The sequence below is a fragment of the Callithrix jacchus genome, chromosome 11 (genome assembly GCF_049354715.1).
Source record: "Callithrix jacchus isolate 240 chromosome 11, calJac240_pri, whole genome shotgun sequence".
Lineage (NCBI taxonomy): Eukaryota > Metazoa > Chordata > Mammalia > Primates > Cebidae > Callithrix > Callithrix jacchus.
Genome location: NC_133512.1, coordinates 41,401,481 through 41,426,161, shown reverse-complemented (window position 1 = coordinate 41,426,161; position 24,681 = coordinate 41,401,481). Strand labels below are relative to the sequence as shown.

The 24,681-nt window shown below is 36.4% G+C and overlaps 1 pseudogene; it reads right to left on the bottom strand.

The window, feature by feature from the left end:
- Positions 1-7,698: 7,698 nt before the first annotated feature.
- LOC118143567 (bromodomain and WD repeat-containing protein 1-like) overlaps positions 7,699-24,681 on the bottom strand; it is a 74,438-nt pseudogene continuing 57,455 nt past the window's right edge.

Sequence of the window (24,681 nt, the reverse complement as noted above, 5' to 3'; positions counted from 1 at the left end):
AATATTAATTCAAAATAATTTGGCTAAAATATCTTAACATGTAACCAATAACTGACCTGTATTTGACCAAAGCTGTATCCTAGTTATATATACTAGGACACCCATGGACATTATTTTTACGTGGAAGTGTTCTAATAATTTCTTAAGGCAGAGCCTCATTAGGGAGGACAGGTACCATAAGCCTTCACTGTGTTGGAAAACCTCGGGTGACAGCCCACAGCTTGTCTCTGCTTGGTCCAGTGCTTAAGAACTTGTTAACTATAGCCTTCCTTCCTCCTGTGTAAGTTAGTGAAAACCTGTCTCACAAGTTGCTACCCTGGCTAAGCGAGTGAATCTGATGTTTATGGGTTGCATCCACTGAGTCTGAAGTTAAATCTTGAGGTTTACTACTTATTACCTGAAGATCAGAGATCTTCAACTTCAGACTGGTATGCATTTTGAGTTATTTGTAAATTTCTAGGGATTTTTGAGGGTACCTAGCTGGAGTGACATTTATTCCTGGATTCTATCATGTCAAATACAGCACAGAGCATTATCTATAAATTATTGGCATATTCTGTGTAATGTCATTTATAAAAAGAAATGCTTTGTTATACATTTGTGCTTGGTGTAGGTTCTGTTTTAGACCTAAAGAACTTTGAGGAACTGTGTGTATGTATGAATTCATGTGTGTGTTTGATATCATTATGAGTATTCTTATGGTAATGAAAGAAAGAAATAAAAGTATAAATGAAAGTTAGGTGGGTATATAGAGTAGTAAACACTTTGAAAATAAATAGAGTCAAAGTAATAAACACATGGTTTAGAATGTCTAATAATTATACTGACTTTCAGTTTGTCAAATAATCTGGGCTACCATATGTTAATAATAGCATCATGCTAATTTAAACATTTATACAAATAATCCTCCACTAGACACATTTCTTTAATTAAACATCTATTATGTACTTAATTTTTGGTGTAGTACAAGGTGTGGTATTATTTGTAACTTACATGTATAGTATAATATTGGAAGCAGTGTGTATAGATAGACCAGATCTTAGAAACCATATAAACCTGGGATGTTAAATAGGTATTGCTTCTTGTGTTAACACTATTGAAATGGCAGTGGTTGTGTGGAATATTGTTTGAGAATTCTGGGACTGCATATGGATTAGGAAAAAAAAAAGAATCCTATTATTGATTACTTATATCTGCATAGGCCCAGCATAGAGAATGTCGGCAAGTATATTAGGTGTTTTGACATCTCTAATTTATTTCAATATCCTGAATTCACAGAAAAAATTCAGACATTTATGTAACACTTCAAAGACTGTGCAACTCATTCATAGACGCTGTACAGTTTTTTACCAGTTCTGAAAAGTATGTAATATTTTGAACGCCCCCGTATAGATGAGAAACTGACATTCACGTTCACAAAGCAAGTTAGTATCACAGCTAAGACCAAAAAACAGGGCCTCTCCTAACCAAGAATGCTTTCTACAATACAGGGAAAGATTGTTTCTGTATTAGGCATGTCCTTGGAAATAACAGAGAATCTGATTAATGAATGACAGGTTGAGTAAATAGAGTCTCACAAAACAAATTAGTTTCCTATTACTACTTTAACCAATTACCAAAATGTATTGTCTTAAAATAACAGAAAGCTGTTATCTTACAGTTTTAGAGGTCAAAAGTTTGAATACAGTTTCAATGGACCCAAAATCAAGGTGTCAGCAGCACTGTGTTCCTAGGAGAGAATCTCATTTCTTTGTGTTCTCTAGCTTCTGGAGGCAGCCCACCTTCCTTTACTCTACTTCTACAGCCATTAGCTTAGCATCTTTCCTCTCTGACCTCTGCTTCCATCCTTTCATCTTCTCTGACTCTGATCTGCTTGCTTCTCTCTTACAATTACATTTGTGGTTCTATTGGGTCCACCTGTGCAACCCATAAAGTCTTCCCACCTTAAAAATCACTAAGTTATTCACACCTGAAAAATCTCTTGTACAATGTAAGGTAACATACTCATAAGTTTCAGGGATTAAGACCTGGACATTCAGGGATATCCATATTCAGCCTTCCACACATAAGACCAGGGTATATATTTCAGAGATACTGCAGTAACTCATGAATGTGCCAATTAACTTTACCATCAATGTCTCAGGTGTCTTGTTTATTTTTAATTTGCCATCTTTAAAGTTTTGACCTGTTATCTCATGGTTGCAAGAGGAATATCGTGGCAAAAGGTATATCATTTGTCTTTGAAGTAAGGGAAAGGTGAATGTGGGAAGGCCGATATTTTCATTCAGAAAGTGAAGCTCTGATCATGAGATTCTTCCTCTATCTCGTAGGCCAGCACTACCTCACCTATATCACAAGAGTATCCCTCACTTCAAGGGAGAATAGAAATTCAGGTATTTCATTTTTGTCTCTCTTTTTGAGAATGACAAGATTGAGAACAGGTATTCACCTAGCCAATTTTCTATCAGTCAGGCTTCTTAGTTGCAAACAATAGAATATATGGCATTTTATTTAAGCAGAAAGATTTATAATAGTTGATTACAGAGTATCTACCAGGGGAAGAGAACTAAGCTTATTGATTTACAAGGGGCTAATGATACAGCTAGAATCATACCCAGTACATCACAGTACTTATACAGCAGTTGTTTCTAGCAAAAACAACTGCTTTTGTCCCTGGTTGGCAGTGATCACTTGTGGATCTTAGATCTGAATTCTAGAAGCTCCGTAATACTTTTCTCACAACAGGACATGCCAAAAGATGTCCCCACTAGTGGCCACTCTTTCATATTGCTTCTGTCTACATTAAAATCTCAGGTACATCTGACCAATGAAACCCGGATATTTGTCCTCCCACAACTGCAAAGGAGTCTTGGAAATGTAAGCGTCTTAGACCACATTCTCCAAAAAGCAGAGTCTGAGGCAAGGATTAACATGTTGACACTTTCTTTGAGAAGTACAAATCCAGCAGTTAGAGTGGGGAAAATGAGCAGAGGAAGGTGCTTTGATGTATTTCTGTGTTGGCTCCTGTATGCAGGATGAATGTCTGTTGGTATGTCATACTTCTCCAGAGCAGTTAAAAATGGGAACTGATTCAGGGTAATCTTTAGAAGGGAGAAAGGAGGAGGAATTTATCTGTGGAGCTTTCTCCCATATTCATGTCCTATTTTACCAGATTGGCCTCACCGTTGGTCAGTTCCCTCAGGCTTTCAGCTTGTATAATTCAGGTCACTGTTGAATGCCATTCCTGGTTCTGTGGCACTTCATCTAGGTCTGGAAATGTAGGGGAAACTTAGGGCGGATTGCTTCAACATCTGAGAGATGTGGACCATGTGGTCCAGAGCTTCATCTCAGCCTCCAGCCAGACTACAAGCCCAGCAGAGTGTCGGCACAATTCAGAAGTGGGTGGCACCTTTAGAAGGAAGAAGATAGTCAAGGGAATCTAAGGATCTATAACACATTTTTACCCTATATAGTCAGGGTTTTTGGTTTCTACCTTAAGAAGGCTGTTTTCACAATGTAGAAAGATACCATGACATAGGAGGGTGCTCAAAAGATGTTGGGCACCCCCAGTGGCAGATGCAGATGTTCATGACCACCTCCTGCACCTGATCACCCAGCTAAAGCACGTCTTCCTTGTCACTCCCTCCACAGCTCCCTAAAGTTTTTCTTCCTTTGAACTTACCACAGTCTAAGGCAGTATTACTTCTGTTTTGATTACCATGGTATACTCAAGAATGAACACAATGCCTGGTACAATACAAGTTTGGATAAATATTTGTTGACTGGCTGGCTGGATGAATGAATGAATGAATGAATACCAAATAGCAAATCATAAGCTTATCAGTGGTATGGATGATTATTACAGGGATGAAGATTAAGAAAATAATCTTCAACCAACTTGGAAAAGTTTCACAGAAGAGGTGGGACATGGATTAGGCTTTTGCATATGGTTTTAGCAGGAAAGTAAAGAGGGTAGAGATATTCTAGGCAGAAAAGTCATGAAAGTAAATAAACTTATGTGGAAATGCTCTTGATTTGTTCATTAGATGATGAAGAAACCAATGCTCTATCAAATTTCTGGCAAACATATTCATACATATATTTATCTACGGATTTCTGCTGATTCTAATTATCTTCCCGACTGAGAGGTTTACAAAGCATTGTATAGGAAGCAGGCCTTAATTCTATCATGTCCAAACCTCTCCTGAAAGACATTTCCTTCAGAGACGTGGGAAGCTGAACTTTCTTAATTGGATTGGTGGCATTTTGCTGTTTCAAACTGAGACAGGATCTACTGACCTACACTAGCTAGCACTTTATAATCTACATCATCTATTTTGTGGTCATTGTTGAAGTATCAGAGCTAACCCAGGGAGACAGGAAGTGGCATTAGATTTTTTTCGGTTTTAGCCCTGCTTAGAGATATAGTCTGAGATAATAAAAACAGTGTGACCTTTTTATATCAGAATATGTTTTCTCTGTAGAGCTGAGGTTCACAAAGAAAAGCCTAAAAGAACTGTTCAGTGATTCGGGGTGGGTATTTCCTGGGCACTTAATATTGCAAAGGGCCTTAGATTCAACCCACTTGCCCTCGGCTATTTTCTTCTTAATGAGAAAGTGGATCCTACAAATTTTAATCCCATTTACTGAAATATCAAAGCAATCTGTACTTTATATGAAATAATTATGTCTGAGGTAAGCTTAGGAAATTTAGCCATTTGTTCAGGGTTGTTTTTCCCATAACAAAGTCTCTAAATAGAATTATCAAGACTATCAAATGTTAATTTGTCAAGAGAAACAGAATAGCTAATGAGGATGATTAGATTTATATTGTAAACAGAGTATTATCATGAGGGCTTCCACGTCTCTGAAAGGAAGCATGACTGAAATAAGACTGCAGGGAAGTCTTTATCAGCCAAACTCTAGAGTCATTTTCTCTTCAATGTACAACAGAATCTTGCTCTGAGGCAGTGTTAGGGAGAATGCCACCCTGGCATTTTAGGACCCTGGTCTTCAGTGACTTGTTTCCTGAAGGAAAACACCCTCATTCATTAAATAGGCAGAGAAAGGTGGCTGCCTGGCTTTCCTGGCTTTCCTGGTTATGGAGAGAGGGGAGATTACAGCTTCTATCCCTGCACAAGGGCAGACACCAACCTGCTGGCAGAATTTCCAAAGATTCCAAGGTTTCTCATGGACGACGCTTCCAGTGACGTTTCCCTCCGAGAGTAGACATTGATCACCCCATGGTAGCAGAAGCTCAAAATACCTAACGCTTTTTCTGCACTTCTAGGAATCCGAGAGCATGTGCTCTACACCTTGTATTCTATCTAACTCTGCCGTCTCTCGTTCTCCTCCACTTTCAACATTCCTTCTTAGAACATTAGCCTGGTGACTTGTAATTTTGAGAAGCTGGTCTAAGATACAATTTCAAATTGCTTTTGTGAAAACCAATACCTGTTATTTGCATTGTAGGTAAGTTATTTCAATTTTAGGGCAGGGATTGCAAGCATTTTTTTTCATCAATATCCAGCTTCTCAAAGAGGATAGAAAGAGAAAGAGGGGCTTACTAAGAGAATGAGATTAGAAAGAAAGCTGCTGACAGTAAGTTTTTTTTTCTGAGGAAAAATCAGAAAACTTCCCTGGTTCCCCTTCCTTGGCCCTAATTAACGTGACTACCCATGGGAAGAGCAGCTGTGTCAGCCACTTCCCTTTCCTGTCTTTTTCAATGAAAATGGCCAGAAACTGATGTGTGTGTGTGTGTGTGTGTGTGTGTATTTGAAACTGTGAAACAAAATACCCATAATCCTATTGCCCAGAGATAAGCATCTTTAACATTTTCTTTGGTATTTGCTATGCATATGCATGTAGTAAAATTGGAATAATTCTGTATATTTTATAATAGTATATTATATTTCTCACATGAATAACTTCTAGAGTAAGATTTTATATGACTATATGTTCTTCCATTGTATGAAAATTCCATTATTCAGTCTAATTTTTTATGCTAATGCTGTTTTCAAATATTTTGCTGTCATAAATAAACACTTTAGCATTTAATATTTAATACATATCTCAGAATTTCCTTAGGGTAAATTTCTCAAGGGGTAATTTTCAAATCAGATTATAAGAATTCATAAGGCTTTAATTACCAAAAAGTCTTCAGAAAGCTATTATTTATTTATTTCCCATTTAATGCTAAATTAGTGTTGATTTTTCAACATAGAATTATAACATAATATTAAAGATGAAAGGTTCTATGTTTGATTCAACTTTTTAAAAATTGAAAATTTTATAAGGAAAAATTTAATTTCTTTAATTTATATTAAAATTCTTGACTTCTTCAGATTTAAAATTAATTTGGTCAATACTGCATTGACTTAAGTCTCTTTATGAAGTATTGACAAATTAAAATTAAATACCTTTCCTTTTATTTTATGATCACAGGTAATCCTCTACAGAACAGCCCTTATGCAGGATCTGTGAGTCTGAACACAAATTCAAAAGCCCCATCCCTCCTTGACCTACCAGCCAATGCACTAAGAAAGCAATATCTACCCTCCTCTATGGGAGATAGCAGCAGAACACAGGTTATGAGCAGTCATGCTGTGCTAGAAATTTAGTTTCTTCACCACTCAAAAAAAAAAAAAAAAAAAAGGAGGGAGACCATCATGCTAAACCTCTACGAAATCTCAGGTGCCCAAACCAACAGGCATATTGCATTTTCCATGAATGGATTCTTTATCGTTATGACCAAAGAGCAGTTACAAGGCATCCTCTTGTGGTCCTAGTAGAAAACAAAAAGAGAATTTTGGCCCCATCTCTGGAGCTGCAAGTCTCTTTTAAGATCTGCTAGTAGCAAGCGGTGCTCATAACAGAACCATGACACTGAGCTTGACACAAGTAGAGAAAACCAAGGAAAACATGCCACCCCAGTAACTACCACATAACCCCTAAAACAGAATGATTACAAAGTGAATAGGGGCACAGAAGAAGGAAGAAGACTATACATGGGTTTTCAATGCCACGGTGTGGCATTGCTGTAGAGGACTAAGAAACAACTAAAGCTGATAAGCCAGTCTAGCGTGGAACTAAAAGGGCGGGTTGTTTCCTTCTCAGTTAAGCTTTATATTAGTGGTGCATTTAAGAGGTAGCATCACATCAGCAATAGCTTGGAACAAAAAATAATCATGGGATGTGATTTAATGTATGTTTAGGATCAAAAGAACCAACAATCTTTGCCCATTATCAGTTTAATCAGATGTACACATGCATCATATCACATGCGTATACTTAGTTTAAGTCATTTATATCAAGCTACCAGAAGAAGCATAGCAGTTACAAACATTATGCTAGCACATAATTTTGTAAAAAAATCAAATTGGTAAATAACAGACCCACTCAATTTTACATTTTTGGTACTTGTTCTCAAGCTGCTTCCAATTTTATGAAATCACTTCCCTTTATAACAAAGGACTTTCAGGTTCTAAATATCAAATGAAATACTCCTAGCATTTAGAGTTTATTAGACAAATACAATTACATTCAATGAAGTTATAAGTGAACTCCAGGGTGGAAGATTAAGAAGTCACACTGATAAAACCTCAAACACATCTCAGAGTAAATACAAGCTTTTTAGCTAACATTTGTGTCTTTATCAATTTTTCATATGCAGAAGTGTCCACGAAATACAGCAAAATTCAGTGTTCTATGCTAAATGCAAAGAGTTGTATGGTACACAGCATGACTTACATATAATTAGTACCTTTCTTCCACAATGCTTGCATTATGTCACAATTTTAGCAATTATTTAGCTATTAACAGAAAGCAGATCACATATTTACATTAACCTATGTTTTGCTGTATGTAACAAAGACTGCCTTCCTGCACCAAGGAAAGAAGTGACTCTTCAAAACCGGAGTGGAATTTCTTTATCCAAAATAAGATTGAAGGCCAGGCGTGGTGGCTCACACCTGTAATCCAAGCACTTTGGTGGCCAAGGTGGGTGGATCACCTGAGGTTGGGGGTTTAAGACCAGCCTGACCAACATGGTGAAACCCCGTCTTTAAAAAAAAAAAAAGAAAATAAGACTGAAGCACTGTCAGACCCGCAGCAGATGGTCAGGAGCCACATGCTTAATGGACAAGACTAGTTCTTTGTATTCAGTTTAATAATTATGTCTCAAAGTTTTAGACTGCTGTGCTTATTGCCCTCCCAGTCCAACCTCTTCAGCAGCAGCTGGTACTGCTCCAGCTCTGGCACTGGTACCTAGGCTGCTGTTTGGCACAGGCTGGCCGACAGGTACTGGCTGACGAGGAAGTACAGCTTCGACTCCATGACAGGCACTGGGCCTCTGGCCACGAGGGCTCTGCCAAGGTTGGTTGCAGGGCAGGAGGTGGTTGGAGAAGCATTCAAGCCTCACGAGGTCAGACCAGGCCAGGGCCTCCACCCCAGCCAGGTGTCCGCCACAGCCAAGCAGTGCAAGCTAGAAGGGTATAATTTAATGTATTTTTACCTGCAATATATGTATAACAGTATTAATAATATTATGTTATCTCTCACTATTTTACCCATTTTATTTTATTTTTTATTACTATTGTTTTGAGATGAAGTCTCTGTCTCCAGGCTGGAGTGCAATGGTGGGATCTCAGCACACTGCAACCTCTGTCTCCCGGATTCATGTGATTCTTTTGCCTCAGCCTCCTGAGTAGGTGGGACTACAGGTGCCCACCACCACACCCAGCTAATTTTTTGTATTTTTTGTAGAGTTGGGGTTTCATTATGTTCACCAGACTGGTCTCAAACTCTTGACCTCATGATCCTCCAGCCTCAGCCTCTCAAAGAGCTGGGATTACAGGCGTGAGCCACTGTGCCCAGACTTATTTTACCTATTTTATAAGGAAAATGATGTGGGGTTAATCTTTATTGTTTGACTAAAATTGACATCATATATACATACATACATATGTATATACATATATAATATATGCCAGCCATTAATATAAAATATCAAGTTTTTATATGTCTGTAGGTTTATGTAAATTTTATCCTATTCCCTTTAAATTTTGACACATAATGCTAAATTTAACATAGTCAAAATTGTAAGTAATTTCTTATGTGATTTTGGCCATTTAAAAAAATTATTAGAAAGACCTTCCCTACCACAAGATCAGATTAATACTGAGCTACATTTTCTTCTGGTTTTCTATAACTTGATTTTTATACTGCAATATTTAACCAACTGTGAAAGGTTTTTTTTTTATGAATAGGATAAGGTAGTAACTTAATATTTAATCCCCTACAGAGGTAAAAATTACTCTTATACACTATCTGACTTTTCCCTGTTGTTGTAGGATACTCTCTTGATGTGGTAATTCATTAGCTGAAATTTCATTTCTCATTTTCACTGTGAATATTTAGCTGAAGGGTCTTAGGATTCTGGTGGCAGTTTGAAAGACAGTGGCCAGGTAGTTACTTCTGGCTCACCAGAATTGTCATAGACCCGTACAAGGAGCTATGAACTCGGATTCTAATAAGTAAAGCACAGATAATGGAACTACCAATATCCAACTCTATCAGGGCCCAAGAGAAAGTAGCTTTTATAACTGTTGCTATTATTTCAACCACTGCTTATACTCCAATACTACCAAGTCTACCACTTAAAATATATTGAGTTCTTAAAATTATACTTCAAGTTCTGGGATACATGTGCAGAATGTGCAGGTTTGTTACATAGGTATACACGTGTCATGGTGATTTGCTGCATCCGTCAACCTAATTTACATTAGGCATTTCGCCTAAAACTATTTCTCTCCTAGCCCTCCATCCACCAACAGGCCCAGTGAGTGATGTTCCCTTCCCTGTGTCCATGTGTTCTCATTATTCAACTCCCACTTATGAGTGAGAACATGTGGTGTTTGGTTTTCTGTTCCTGTGTTAGCTTGCTGAGAGGGATGGTTTCCAGCTTCATCCATGTCCCTGCAAAGGACGTGTACTTGTCCTTTTTTATGGCTGCATAGTATTCCATGGTGTGTATGTGCTGCATTTGCTTTATCCAGTCTGTTATTAATGGGCATTTGGGTTGGTTCCAAGTCTTTGCTACTGGGAACAGTGCTTCAATAAACATATATGTGCATGTGACTTTTTAATAGAATGATTTGTAATCCTTTGGGTATATACCCAGTAATGGGATTGCTGGGTCAAATGGTATTTCTATTTCTAGATCCTTGAGGAATTGCCACACTTTTTTCCATAATGGTTGAATTAATTTACACTCCCACCAACAGTGTAAAAGCATTCCTATTTCTCCACATCCTCTCTAGCATCTGTTGTCTCCAGATTTTTCTTTGGGTATATGACCAGTAATAGGATTCTTGGGTCAAATGGAATTTCTAGTTCTAGATCCTTGAGGAATCACCACACTGTCTTCCACAGTGGTGGAACTAATTTACACTCCCACAATGTAAAAGTGTTCCTATTTCTCCACATCCTCTCCAGCATCTGTTGTTTCCTGACTTTTTAATTATTGCCATTCTAATTGGTGTGAAATGATGTCTTGTGGTTTTGATTTGCATTTCTCTAATGGCCAGTGATCATAAGCTTCTTTCATGTTTTTTTGGCCACATGAATGTCTTTTTTTGAGAAGTGTCTGTTCATATCCTTTGCCTACTTTTTGATGAGGTTGTTCTTTTCTTGTAAATTTGTTTTAGTTCCAGTGGATTCCGGATATTAGCCCTGTTTTAGATAGATAGATTGCAAATTTTCTCTCCCATTCTGTAGGTTGCCTGTTCACTCTGATGATAGTTTCTTTTGCTCTGCAGAAGCTCTTTAGTTTAATTAGATCACATTTTTCAATTTTGGCTTTTGTTACTGTTGCCTTTGCTGTTTTAGTCATGAACTCTCTGCCCATGCCTATGTCCTGAACAGTATTTCCTAGGTTTTCTTCTAGGGTATTTATGGTATTTGGTCACATTTAAGTCTTCAATCCATCTTGAAATAATTTTTGTATAAGGTGTAAGGAAAGGATCCAGTTTCAGTTTTCTGCAGACTAGCCAGTTTTCCCAACACCATTTGTTAAATAGGGAATCCTTTCCCCATTGTTTGTTTTTGTCAGAGTTGTCAAAGATCAGATTATTGTAGATGTGTGGTGTTATTTCTGAGGCCTCTGTTCTGTAACATTGGTCAATATATCTGTTTTGGTACCAGTATGCTGTTTTGGTTACTGTGGTCTTATAGGATAGTTTGAAGTCATGTAGTGTTGATGCCTCTAGCTTTGTTCTTTTTGCTTAGGATTGTTTTGGCTATATGCACTCTTTTTTTGGTTCTGTGTGAAATTTAAAGCAGCTTTTTCTAATTCTGTGAAGAAAGTCTATGGTAGCTTGATGGGGATAGCATTGAATCTATAAATTACTTTGGGCAGTATGGCCATCTTCATGACATTGATTCTTTCTATCCATGAGCATGGGATGTTTTTCCATTTGTGTCCTCTTTTATTTCCTTAAGCGGTGGCTAGTAGTTTTCCTTGAAGAGGTCCTTCACCTCCCTTGTATGTTGTGTTCTTAGGTATTTTATTCTCTTTGTAGCAATTTTGAATGGGCGCTCACTCATGATTTTGCTCTGTGTTTGTCTATTATTGGTGTATAGGAATGCTAGCGATTTTTGCACATGGATTGTGTATCCTGAGACTTTGCTGAAGTTGCTTATCAGCTTAAGGAAATCTTATAATGTTTAAGATTATAGTAAAGACTTTACATACAATACATATGTGAAGATTACAAATATTTTATTTTTCACACACACAACAACCCCCTTCATTTGACAACTTTATAATTTGAGTTGTGTCCTAGAGAAGTAAATTGTCCAAAGCTTAAAATCTGAATTTGTAATCTTTATTCTACATTGCATGTTAATAATCAAACATAAATTTTAAATAATATGCTTATGTAAAAGACATAGCAAATACCTAATGACCAGAAAAATGACTGCAACTTTGACACTCTGCACAGCTATGAAGCACTGTGTCCCAATGCTCCTTGTAGGAATCTGTCTGCTTTTCAATTTTACTTTTGTCAAGTTCTAATTGGTTCTGTTATCTAGTGGACCTACATAATTTGGGGGCATAAACAATTATTTTGAGCTTTTCTTTTATACCAGATTCGTTATGTTAATTTTATTAGGCTTTTGTGAATAGCCAACTGTAAGCAATGGTTTTTCTGTGGTTTTTCTGTTGTCTAAAATGTGAGTATTAGCTATAAGTGGAGCCTGCAACTAGTCCATTTGCTTTCTCCAACCTGTGTTGGGAGTTCTTCCTACTAAATATTATTAGAGAAATAAGGAAGGTAATGGAAAGGAAGATCATGACTGAAAGTTTAATCCACTATGAGAATTGAAGCAAAACACATGAGTAGCTGTGAGAATCAAGGCAAGGCATGTAAATTGTGGGGCTCTCAATTTCTTTGTCTGTGAAACAGAGAAAATAATCCTTACCTCATTAAATTGTTTTGAGGAGAAGATGAGATTTTAAAAGCATAAAAAATTAAAAAATCATTTTGAAATTTCAAAACCCTATAGAAGACATGAGGAACTAACTTAAGCTTACCAAGAGAAGAGTATGGCTGACCGCTCTTAGTGCAGTAGGTTGATTCTGGTTTACTCTTAGTGGAGAAGACATTAATTCAGACTTGTGGATATGGCTCTATGTTTACACACTTACACTTTTATTATGCCCTATGAAACAGCATGAGAATACATTGCTAAACATTATGCTGTTTTCTAGAGGCAGTTTTAGCTTCTGAAAAATAGCAGAAACAATTATATTTAAATTGGAGCCCCAATATGTAAAATGAAAAGTTGTATGAAGTGAACTCCAAATTCTTCTTCTTTTTTTTGAGACAGAGTCTCACTCTGTTGCCCAGGCTGGAGTGCAGTGGCCCGATCTTGGCTCTCTGCAACCTCTGCTTCCTGGGTTCCAGCGATTCTCCTGCCTCAGCCTCCTGGGTAGCTGGGACTATACGTGTGTGCCACCATGCCTGGCTAATGTATTTTTAATTTTTTTAGTAGAGATGGTTTCACCATATTGGCCAGGCTGGTCTCAAACTCTTGAGCTCGTGATCTGCCCACCTTGGCCTCCCAAAGTGCTGAGATTACAGGTGTAAGCCTCCACACTTGTCCTCAAATTCTTAACTTGATTAAGTTTCCTTTTAGATTAGCAGAAAGTATACCCATAGCATAAACACTGTTATAAGATTTATACTAAAATATATCATTCAGGGATATATTAGTATAATCTTAGAAAAGGATAATTTAATAATTTAGTTAATGGCCAAAATTTTAGAGAAAAGAGAGTGACAAAATACACAATGGAAGAAAAGTTACCTAGTAACTTTAAAACTTTATAACATAAATGTATTAATGTAATCCTTTCCAAGAAAGAATTGTTTCTATGTATATTTCTGATAATAAAATAGTCCTAGACAAATGAAATATTGCAACTACATAACAATAACCTCATTGCAGTCCTATGATGTGGTAAACAATGTGCCACTGCTACTAACACTTATTTTCTATCTTTAATATTAGCAATATAGTTCTCGTTAAACTATCCCTGGAAGATTATTGGTTTTCATAGGTAGTTCAAGTCTTTTTACTCCAGGTTCAGGATTTGATACCCAAAGTACGGATCCATTACTTTGAAATTAACCATGCCACTAAATCTTATTGCATGTCATTAAATTGTGAAAATTTTGTCTATGTTGCATGTCATTTTACTGTTTTAGTGTTACTGTGTCACACTTTTTCAAAATATGCTTCTTGGCAGTAGTAGGCCACAGAGCTGAGTAATAAAATTTGAAGTTTAGATTTGAATTTATTTTACTTACTTTCATTATGCATTGATTTTGTGTGTCTATTTCTCTGTCTCTGATCTCAGATTGGCTATTCCTTTTCCATAAGCTGTCATTCGCATGCACAATATACTGCTGACTATTGCATTTGTATGGATTGTGTCACATACATCATTCATTGGTAAAAGTCAGAACTGTAACTCAATAACTACAGTTTTATTTCATCATTACTTTATGTTATTTTGGTATAAAGATAGGACTTCTATCATTATCTAGTGAAAATAAATCATGAATTACCCTTTCTACAAGGAGGGGCTGATAATAAATTCAAGATGGGAACATCAAAACAGTCAATTGAAATATTGAAACCATTGAAGAATCAGATAATAAATATTTATGGATCTGCTATTATTTCTAGGATATAATAATTGTAGTTCTTAGGAAGCAATATAGTACAGTAAAAGAAAATGTAGGGTTTTGCATCCAACACATTTGAATTTAAATGTAGGCTTGCAGTGTAACTAGCTTGGGGACAATGGGTAGGTCACAGCTTTTTTAATTATAAAAGGCAGATAACAATACCTACCGTGCATACCTGTTGTGAGGGGTCTAGATAATGTACATAAACTTCTGAACATAGTGACTTTTACATTATAGGCTCTTAGTACACTTAAACTACTTTTCTTGAAACCAGACAGCTCTCACTAAAACCATGGTTTCGCCTTAGTAGCTTTGTGACTTCAATCAGGTTCCGTAATCTCTCCAATCCTTTGCCTGCCATAAGGGAAAAAAATAATTGTCTTCACTTGAATCCCTTTTCCTTACAACTACATTGCCAAACCCACCCATCAATTCTCTATAGTATATTATATTTTCTCCTAAAAACTAAAAATATTAGTAGGATTTTCTAGAAGACCCTTCCCAAATTGAATTATTGCCAAGACCCAGCTAGGCTAAGTAGTACAGAGATGGGTTGATAGAGTTGTTCATGCTTAAAGGTAATCAGTCCTTCAAGTCCTGGAATGTCGTTCCCAGAAAAGAGTGAGGCAAGCTTTCCATCTGACAGTACTTACTTTTCTAACCTGTGCTATCTCATGTTTCTCACCACATGTGGCAAAAGTGGTAGTGGAATTATGGAAAGAAAGCAATGCAGTTTCTGATAAGAAGACAAAGCTGAACTTGTCTTTTCTCCCTAGATTTTCTAATTGCAATGCATGGTAGTCATTTTATTTCAGAACAATTTATTTGCAATTGTCTTTATTCTCTCTTCTAGTAATCTTAAGCCTGATTAGCATATCCTTCAAATCTTTATCTAGAGTTATGGTTTGTGTCAGTCACATGCCTTGTAACTATTTAAAGAGAGATTTAAGGTTAATTTATTTGGAGACAAGAAAGGATGAACTGATTAATAATAATTGGAAAGGGAAATGGACACTGCTCCCAAAACAGAATGTGACATGAGGGAATATTTTCAGCATGAAAAAGCATTAGATTCCATTCCTATTCAACTGAACCTTTATTTTCTATTCCTTGAGCTTATACTTTTCTCAACTGAAACTTTGGAGGAAGGAGAAAGGCAGTTAAGGTTTCCTGAGAGCCTGTGATATGCAGCAGTGGGAGACACTTTGTCTAGACTCTCTAATTTAGAACCACCACCCACTTTGTAACATAGGTGACATTTACCCTGTTTGTCAGATGAGGCAGGACAGTTAGCAAAAGTTACCAGTGGGCCTGTGGTCAATCACTATTAAGCCACAGACCTGAGTTTCATGCCCTCCTTACTGTTCTTGTACCATATGCTGCTTTCTGACGTGCTATGCTTAGATATTTAGTTTTTGGTAAAGTTCAAGTCCTGGTTTTAGGTGGGCCAAAATAAGTGAAGCCATTTCTTCAACCTATTTTCTTAGATGGTAGCCTAACCTACATATCAGTAAGCATGAAGTAGTTAAACTATAAAGCTCAGGCAACCTACTCAAGGGGCATTATTAGGTAGATCAGTGATTCTTGGGAAATATCCCAGAATTCGAAGACTTGCACATGGAAGTAAAACGTTAGAAATTTCCCTTTCCCAGAGAAAGCCAAAATAGGAAATAATTTTTCTCACTGATACATCTTGGGGTATTCCAGAAAAACAGAGTTGTGAATTGCAATTCTATAAGAATTAAGAATTACTGTTTTTAAGGTAAAAGGGACAGCAGGCATTTTGAAAAATGTGAGCAAAAGAAAGCGATCTCTTTAGGAATCTTGCTGAGCAAGACCCTGTACTTTTTTCAGCAGTAACAGATGGAAACAGATTTTTCTGGATTTCTCTAGAGTCATAATTAAGAGCTTTGCTTCATTCTGATGCGGTGCCATGGAGGAACATAAACATCATAGACTGTAACAGTGCAGGTGAAGACAGAATTAGAAAGCAAAAATCAAGAAACATCAGAAAGAACCAGAGTGAGAGAATTTTCTCAGTCAAACCAATTTCAGTACTTCCCTTAATGTGAAGAATTTCCAGTAATCTTAATTTTTGTATATATATTTGTGTCTAAATAAACAATACAAGAAAAATTATCCGGCTCTCAATCCATGGAAATATGGTAGGTCCAAGAAGTGCAGGCCAGGAATCTGAGAATATTAATACCTTAGGAGTGACCCTCAGTGAGGGTTGAGATCTGGAGAAGAAACACTCCAGCTTTCTTATCGTTGCTGGTACAGTACTGAAGAATGTTCTGCGCAGCTTCTTAGAGACTCTCAGTGAGACTGAGTCTACATTCCCAGGCAAGTGATTTGCTGATTAACAATATAAATATTAGTTATATTCACTTCCTTCCTTCTTTGTTTTACTTCCTTGTTCTTACACTGTTCTTCCTGGGGTCACTGTCCCGGGAAACCATTTGCATTTAGATTATTGTCTCAGAGTCTGCTAACCCAAACTAAGAAACCCACCTGATTTTTTTTCTACCTAGTATACAGAAATATACTTAACTTTTCCAAGTTAAAGTAGATTTTAAAAATTATTTTTGTGGGAAAATAGTAGGTGTATATATTTATATGGTACGTGAGATGTTTTGATGACAGACATGCAATGTGAAATAACAGATTTTTAAGAGATTTTGTAAAGAGTTCTTGTCATGTTTTGTCTCCAGTGAGACTAGTGTTTTGGGGATTGTAATGGAATTGGGGAAAATATCTGGGAAAGATGGTGGTGGTTATAGGATCTGATGGCTATCGACCAGGAGAATCTAATTTTCAAAAACATTCCATGGTGGGCACACCTATGGCACTTACTGTATGCTGGTGCTGTACTCTGCTCTTGCTGTGTGTATAAGTGTGTGTGTGTGTGTGTGTGTGTGTGTGTGTGTGTGTGTGATATGATGATGTGCTATGTTTGGACCAGTTTCTGGCCCAGAAAATTTGAGAAAAGTTTAGCACAATGATGCCAGGGGAGTTTTGTAAGACAGTTGACATCAAAATGTCTTTTAATGTTTATATTACACAGAGTAGGCATTTAGATCATACTTTAAAGTTCACATTCAAATTGAGGCTAGAATATGTAAAATTAAAATTCATAAGACCTTCTTCTTCTAAGATGTATATTCTTTTGTGTTAATTTTCAAAAGAGACCTTGTAATTTTACTTCAAACAAGCACAGTGATTTAGCTTAAAAAGCTGGAAAACCAGTGGTTAATAGGTTTTTAGGAATTGTTTAAATATTTTTTATTGTTAATCCATCTGCTTTAGAAATGTTTGCTCTGACTCTTTACTTAAAGAGAAAAAAAAGCATTTAGAAGCATTTAGGTGGTCTGAAGAACTTCTGGAAATAAATAGTTACTGTTACAGGTTGAAACCACATTTCCAAGCAAACTATTTTAACGGTTTGGCAATTGAGCAGAAGGTGAGGAATCTCTGGTCCATTCTAATTCTTCTGTTTCCTGGAATTTCAAGACTCATTCCTTCTAATTCCACTCCAGGAAGTAGGATGATATTTTTTAAACTATCTTATAATCCAAATTATCATGAGGAACCCCATTTTTAAAAGTTCAGTTCCTTTCTCTAAACTAAGAAATCTATTTTTTCGTTTTTTTCACTAAAATAAATTTTGATCATTCCTTCTGATTTCACTGGTAAAGAACTAGCTTAGAAGTTTGCACAATATCATACAAACTAAATTTAACAGCAATAACATTAAAAATTATTTTTCCTACCTACATTAACAATTGTAGTTATATTCTCACATGATGTTGATCATAAGAGATAAGAACTAAAAAAACCAAATGACAGTTGTTTGAGAGTTTATTTTTGTAAGACAAAAGCTTGCATTTAATTGTTTATTTTACAGTTGGAGAGTTTACATTATGGAGGTATTCATATCTCCATTTTTTTCATTGTGCTGTGACACACTTCCTGGATATTTCAAACCACTCTGTTTTGCAAGACTATTTTGCATTCTGAAGAGGTTTCCTGCTTAATTTAGTTCCATCAACTGATTGCCATGGAAACTCTTGATATCCTTTCCTTTTCCTGGAAGGAGACACTGGCTGTGTTTCAAATAGATCTTTTGGCACAGAAATAGAGGATGTTTCATGAAGCAAAATGTGTTGTCAATAAAAGAGGGTCCTTCGGAGTGATCTACTGGATGGACAGGAGCCACAAACACACACATCACTACTGAATAGAAAGGTAGTTTAACAATTAAAAACAGGTAGCCGCATAGTTCAAATCAAAACAAAGTGATGCCTGACCGACTTTTTATTCTATTGAGAAGGAATTTGAAATCAATGCTTTATTGCATGCCAACCGAGCAAAATCAAAACAAAGCAACCAATGATATATTACCCTAAAATTTTATGAGAGTGAATCAATCTGAATTTCTTAAGGGCATCTCAAAGCAGATTAATTTGGAGAATGTGAACAGTTGGGCTGGAAAAATGATTTCTATAATTAACTATAGCACAAAGATCCACCTTTGTTTGCCATGGATTTTGTTTTAAAAGTACATTTTTCAAGCAATAGTGACTACATTAAATTCGCTGGGTCATCCTATTAAGCCCTCCACTTTGAAATGGGGATCATATTCTGTGTTTATTCTACTCATATTTAACAATTTTTAAATATGGAATTTGGAAAGCTAGAGCCAGTTGCGATCATTAAAAAGAGAAGAAGGATTATAGTGTATTTACTACATTACTTTGTGTATGCATCTCTGAGGAAAAAACTTTAATTGCATGATTATATATACATTTGTGTTTGCAACTGCTGTGCATGACTGTTTGTTTAGGTATTATATGCAAATGGGTAGTTGTCAGAAGTACAGATTAATAGAAAGAGAAGTATGTATATATTGGGAGAAAGGAAAATTGTTTCTGATGACTCTGTAAATTCAAATATATGATAGCATCTTTAGAGTATCTTGTGTTATATTATTTTTCATAATATTCAGATTTTATATATCCTTTGAAAAAAATGAGTGAATGACAGCTCTCTCCACCCAAATTTGTAGAGAGCTCTGTTATCCTAAGACATTAAAAGTGAGAAGAGGCAAAATTTTGCTCCCTTGTAAACCTTGAATTTAGCAGCAGACACATAATGGTTTCTTTTGATGGTCCGAAGTTTGTCTATATAAAATCATTGGGTATATTTCTTTTCCTGATTGGAGTAATAGGCACACATTATTTTCGTTTCCCACAATCAATTTACATCAAGAAACTATGTTGCCCTATAAAGTTTATTTACAATGAAAATTCACATGTATGGTGAGCACTTTCTAAAAGGAATGCATATTTAGCAAATCTAGAAAAAATAATCAAATAATTTTATAAATTCTAAATGTTATAGCTAAGAGATTTTTAAATTCAGTATATTATTTTTTGGGTCTACTTTGATTATTGAAATTAGGAAAGTATATTGTACCTTCAAATTAACTATAGCCTTAGCTGATTTGTCAAAATGTATTATAGCAACTCTGTTTGAATGTCTCACCATGACAAAGCAGTAAAGCTCTGGTCACCATGGTATGTTGCTCACTTTCAGTGTGATTTACTCTTAGCAATCTGTGCATAAATAAAGCATAGTTTCACAATGTCTGTTTTTTGTTGTTGTTTTAAAACAAATGCCTTAGTGTCGATTACACTCATGTCTCCTCCTGGACTAGTTTCTCCAAATACATTTTTTTAAATCCTGCATGGACAATCAGTGCATACTGAAGATTGCACGATGGAAATCTCTGACCTAATTCTGCAGTCATGAGAAGTTTGGAGAACAGTGATTAAGATCTAAACATTGACCTGTATGTTTTAGTGAAATATCTTAACTTTATCAGCCCCTTGACAGAAGTTGAGTTATTTTTATTTGCTTTCTTTTTTGGATTTTTTCATTTGCTAACATTTTTCTTTTCCTTTCTTACTTTCTTGATTTCTGAATGTTACAGAGAGTTCTGAGGAGGTGGGGAGATTTCCTATGACCCATTTTCATTCTTTGAACCTAACTTAGCAACTTGTGTATACATTATTGTTTGTATTTGTAAAATGCACAAAATAACCACTTAAACACCAGATTCATACCGAAGAATTGATCCTTGTACTAGGCAGAAAGCCTTTGCCTAAAATGAATATACTCTGACATGGAAACTAAAGCTATGTTTCTGGAGGGGGCAGAATAGAACCAGTGAGTGGAAATCATATAGATACAGGTTTTAGCTCTATTTGAGGAACAGCTCATTAATTAGTAGCCATAGGATTATTTTGTCATGATGGAGCAGAGCATCCTATCTCTCGGATGGGTTTTTGAGGTGTTGGTGACAAGTTCATTGTGTGGTGAGAGACCTTGTTTTCTCTTCTCCCTGTTGTTTGTCATGTGTCCTTTTTTCTTCCCCTCTTTCTTGCCTTCCTTCCCTTCTTTCTTTCCCTCTTTCCATTGAGTATTCACACATGTATTAAAGTCCTATTGTGTGTCAGATATTTTGCTTCTAAACCTAAAAGTCTGTCATGGAGAAATAATAGTCGATTATGTGAAGAAAACAATTCAGTACTGTTTCTTCTGAGAAGGGCTTGCCTCTATTTCTATCCCACTTAACACTGAAAATTTTAGAGCACATTAAAGCTGAGGAAGCCAGCCATTAATTTCTGTTTCAGAAATTAATTTTTTAAAGAAAACCAAGAGTCTTTTTCCCATTGACTGTGTGTCTTAATTTGCTGCTGGAAGTAACTAGGCATGCACAGAAACAGCACAATGAAGATTGAGAGAGCATTTCAACATGGGCACCTATCCCCGATGAGCCCATCCAGTTTTATCCCCTAAAGAATTAATGAAGGTTGAACAGCAGGGCAGAGCAAGCAGCTGTTTCAGTTTTTAGTGGGAACAGTCAGTAGAATCAGAATGGGCATATGTCAAGTTATCCCCTCTGCTGTTCTTAGATAAAAAGGCCTCTGAGACACAGACTGTGATGCCAAGCCAGGTCCATTCCACCTGTCATGCGGAATGCCAATCACTCAGATGTAAGTTTTATAGCAGAGAAAGTGTTTATTCATGAGGCAGTCAAGCAAGGAGGTGGGAGAATAGGTCTCAAACGTGCTTCCCTAAAGATGAGGTTTTAGGGATATTTCTGAGATAGAGAAGTAAGATAGTCTGAAGTATGAGGAAAAGTGGTTGGAAGTAAGGAAAAGTGAAGTTATCAGTGACCTAGGCAAGCATAGTCAAGCTTCATGGCTCTTCATAGGATGCATGCTCACAGAGTGGTGGTCTTAGCATGATTGGTAGGTATGCATTTTGGCCCTCTAACATCAAAATTTACCTATAGAACACTCATGCAGGGTCAGTGGTTACAAATGGCTCGAACTGGACTAGAGCTTACTCTAAGTTCCTGAAAAAACAACTTGAGTAACCATCACCATGGCGACCTATACATCAGAGATGTTATCTGTGAGGAAGCTAGTGCAAGTTTATATATTGCTTAGCCACATGACTTTTAGCTACATAGATTTTAAAATCAACTAAAAGCAAACAGCTAAAAACAAGGGAGGCAGGTTAAGCTTGGCAGACATAATCAAGTTAGCCCTTGGTTTCAACTATAAGTTGTATAATTCACCTTCCCTTTCTGCATTTCAAGAAGAATTTTTGCCTACCAAATGACCACTCAGAATCCCAGTCCTACTATGTATCCCAGTCTCCCTTGCAGCAAAACGTTGCCATGTGTCTTCAGTTCTGACCAATATGATAGAAGCCAACTATCCTATGGCAGCTTTTGGGAAACTTCCATGAGACAGCTGATGTACGCCATGGCTCTTCCTCTCTTTGGCTTCTTCTCCATCCTGCTCTCTGGAATGCAGATGCTGCCATCTTGCACTGTGGGGACAAGCATCCTGCCCCAGCTATGGCGGAATGGTGGCTGACGAGATCGTGGAATGGAGCTACCAATCATCCCAAATTGCCTCCTTTACACTTGTCCTCTCTAATAAGATTGTTTTTTAAAAAAAAATGATTCACAGTCAAATGCAATCCCAACTAATACAGGCACCTTATAGGAAGGCTAAAGCCAGACTGTCTTCATTTCTAAGATTGACCCTTAGCATTCCTAGTAGTGAAGGAACATAGGTTTTCAGAAAGGTCTGTAAATTATATGTGCTAGGAATTTTGCATATACTTTTCTTCACTTCATCCTCATAGGTGGTACCAGGCTCAAACTATGAATGAGAATACGATATGTTATTGGAGAGAGAACATAGGAACTTCGTTTAAGTCTGGGAATTAAACACAGATCTACCTGACTCCAAACTTAAATTTTTTCTATCATTCTAGATTGCCTCTTTGATATTCTGCTTTAAGATTCTTCCTCAGTTATACATTTCTATGGCTGATAGACTGGTTGGTATCCGCTTAGCCAGTAGTTTTGAAAGAAGGCTCCAGAGTAGATGAAAAAAATTTTCCTTATTATAAGTACATGAAGATCGATTTCCAGTATAAAGAGAAAATGTCAAGCATGACTTCCATTTGAGAAAGATTTGAAAAGAAATGCTAGATCTGATTTTATAATATCTGTAGATTATTTGTTTTAGCTGGCAGCCTGGGCTGATTTCAGAGTTAGTTATACATCTGGTTTGTCTCATAATATTAAAAAAAGTAATTAGTTGCTAAACTTTAATAGTGAAAATCAGGGTTACTTTCCCACATGACAGTCAGCTGATGCTGGGTCTGACTGTCTTTATCAGTGGGCTTGGATATTGTTAGCCTACTCCACTCATTTTCATTACTGACCACTTCCTGTTAGTCATTTGAGAAGTTTACAGCTTCGTGTGGACACTTTTTCTTGAAGATGACTATAGATGCTATGTATTCCACATAGATTCTAAGTGTCCACATAGATTCTGTGTATTCTATATCAGTTATCAGATGTGTTTGGCAAAATAATTTATCTGTCTTACCTTCAGACTTATATTTCTTATTTGTAAGTATATAACCATGGGTGTATTCTTGTTATTTTTAAGAATAATTTGGTGACCTCTAGAAACCCCTTCTTAACTATGTGTTCTCTTCAAAGCATCTATAAACTTCTTTAGAGCAATCCATAGATAAAACAAGTTATCTCTGTATTTTAGAATATAGAGTTGGAATATTTCAAAGTCCTAGAGATTTTCTATGTGGTTCTATTTGCTTATTAGGCTTTGAGACCAGTTAGAATATAGTCCAGCAAAAGGAGAACTCTTGCAGTGGTAGGATTTTTTGCCAAAGCACTTCCTTTCTCATAAAATGATAAAGACATGTTTTTTCCACTAAATATAGTTTTCCTATGTCTTTTCTAATGGGGTTATATTATTGGCAGTAGTAGAGGAAATTTAGACATAATTGTGTATAAGATGCAAGGAAAAAATAAAATGAGTTTTCTTTCTTTTGTGTTCTAGAAGAGTACATCATTATACCCTTGAAAGTCCAGAGGGAAAACTTCAATAAATATTGATGATGATGACCATGAATTAAGCATTCTCTGGAATAGTCAATTAACTGTAATGCAATTAGAACAAAGCTCGAAGGCCTACTAAAGGCATGCAGCCAGCCTTTTCAAATGACTGTTGTGGGAACAGGTTTTTGAGTATGTGAGGTACAAGAATTTGTTAGATCTCTGTGCTCCATGACTGAAAAAACATTAGTTCCTTTGCCTTTACATATGAACAGGGAATGATAAAAATTTCTGTGTCTACCACTGATAACTGAAAGAACTGTCCTATGCAGTTTGGTCTTCTTTTACAGATGACAGGTCATCGTAATGCAGCCCTTTAAAATGACACCTTTTGCATATTTTGAGCTTGATCATATCTTAGTTAAATAGAACAGCATTTTTATACCATTTTCACAACTTAGACATTTTCTATTATTCTGTTAAGACAACCACTTTTAACCTAAACTTCTGACTGATTTTCACAGTTCTCCATGGTCTGATTTCATACATAAAACCAGTCTTATTTTCTAATAGAAAGCTTCTGACTCCCTGACCCACAAACCCATCATGGTATTTACTCCACACACTTTGCTCTTCTGTGAATGGAAATTCTTCCTCTGCTCTCTATGTCAGAAATCCAAAGCCTCCTCGACCTGCCTCTCAGGTTGACACCCCATGGGTAATCTCAACTATACAAAGAAGAGCAGATATCGTATAGTTGTCAAGGGCCTAAACTTTGAAGTCCTACTTCCTAGGTTCAAATCTAATTTCAATGAGTTGCCAGCTTTGTTTGGCACTTAATAATCTTATTTTCCTTGACAAACTGAGAATAAATATATCAACTTCATAGGTTTCTTGGGAGCGGTAAATGTAATAGTGCATGTAAAGTACCAAACATTATATTAAACCTTCAATATATGTTAACTA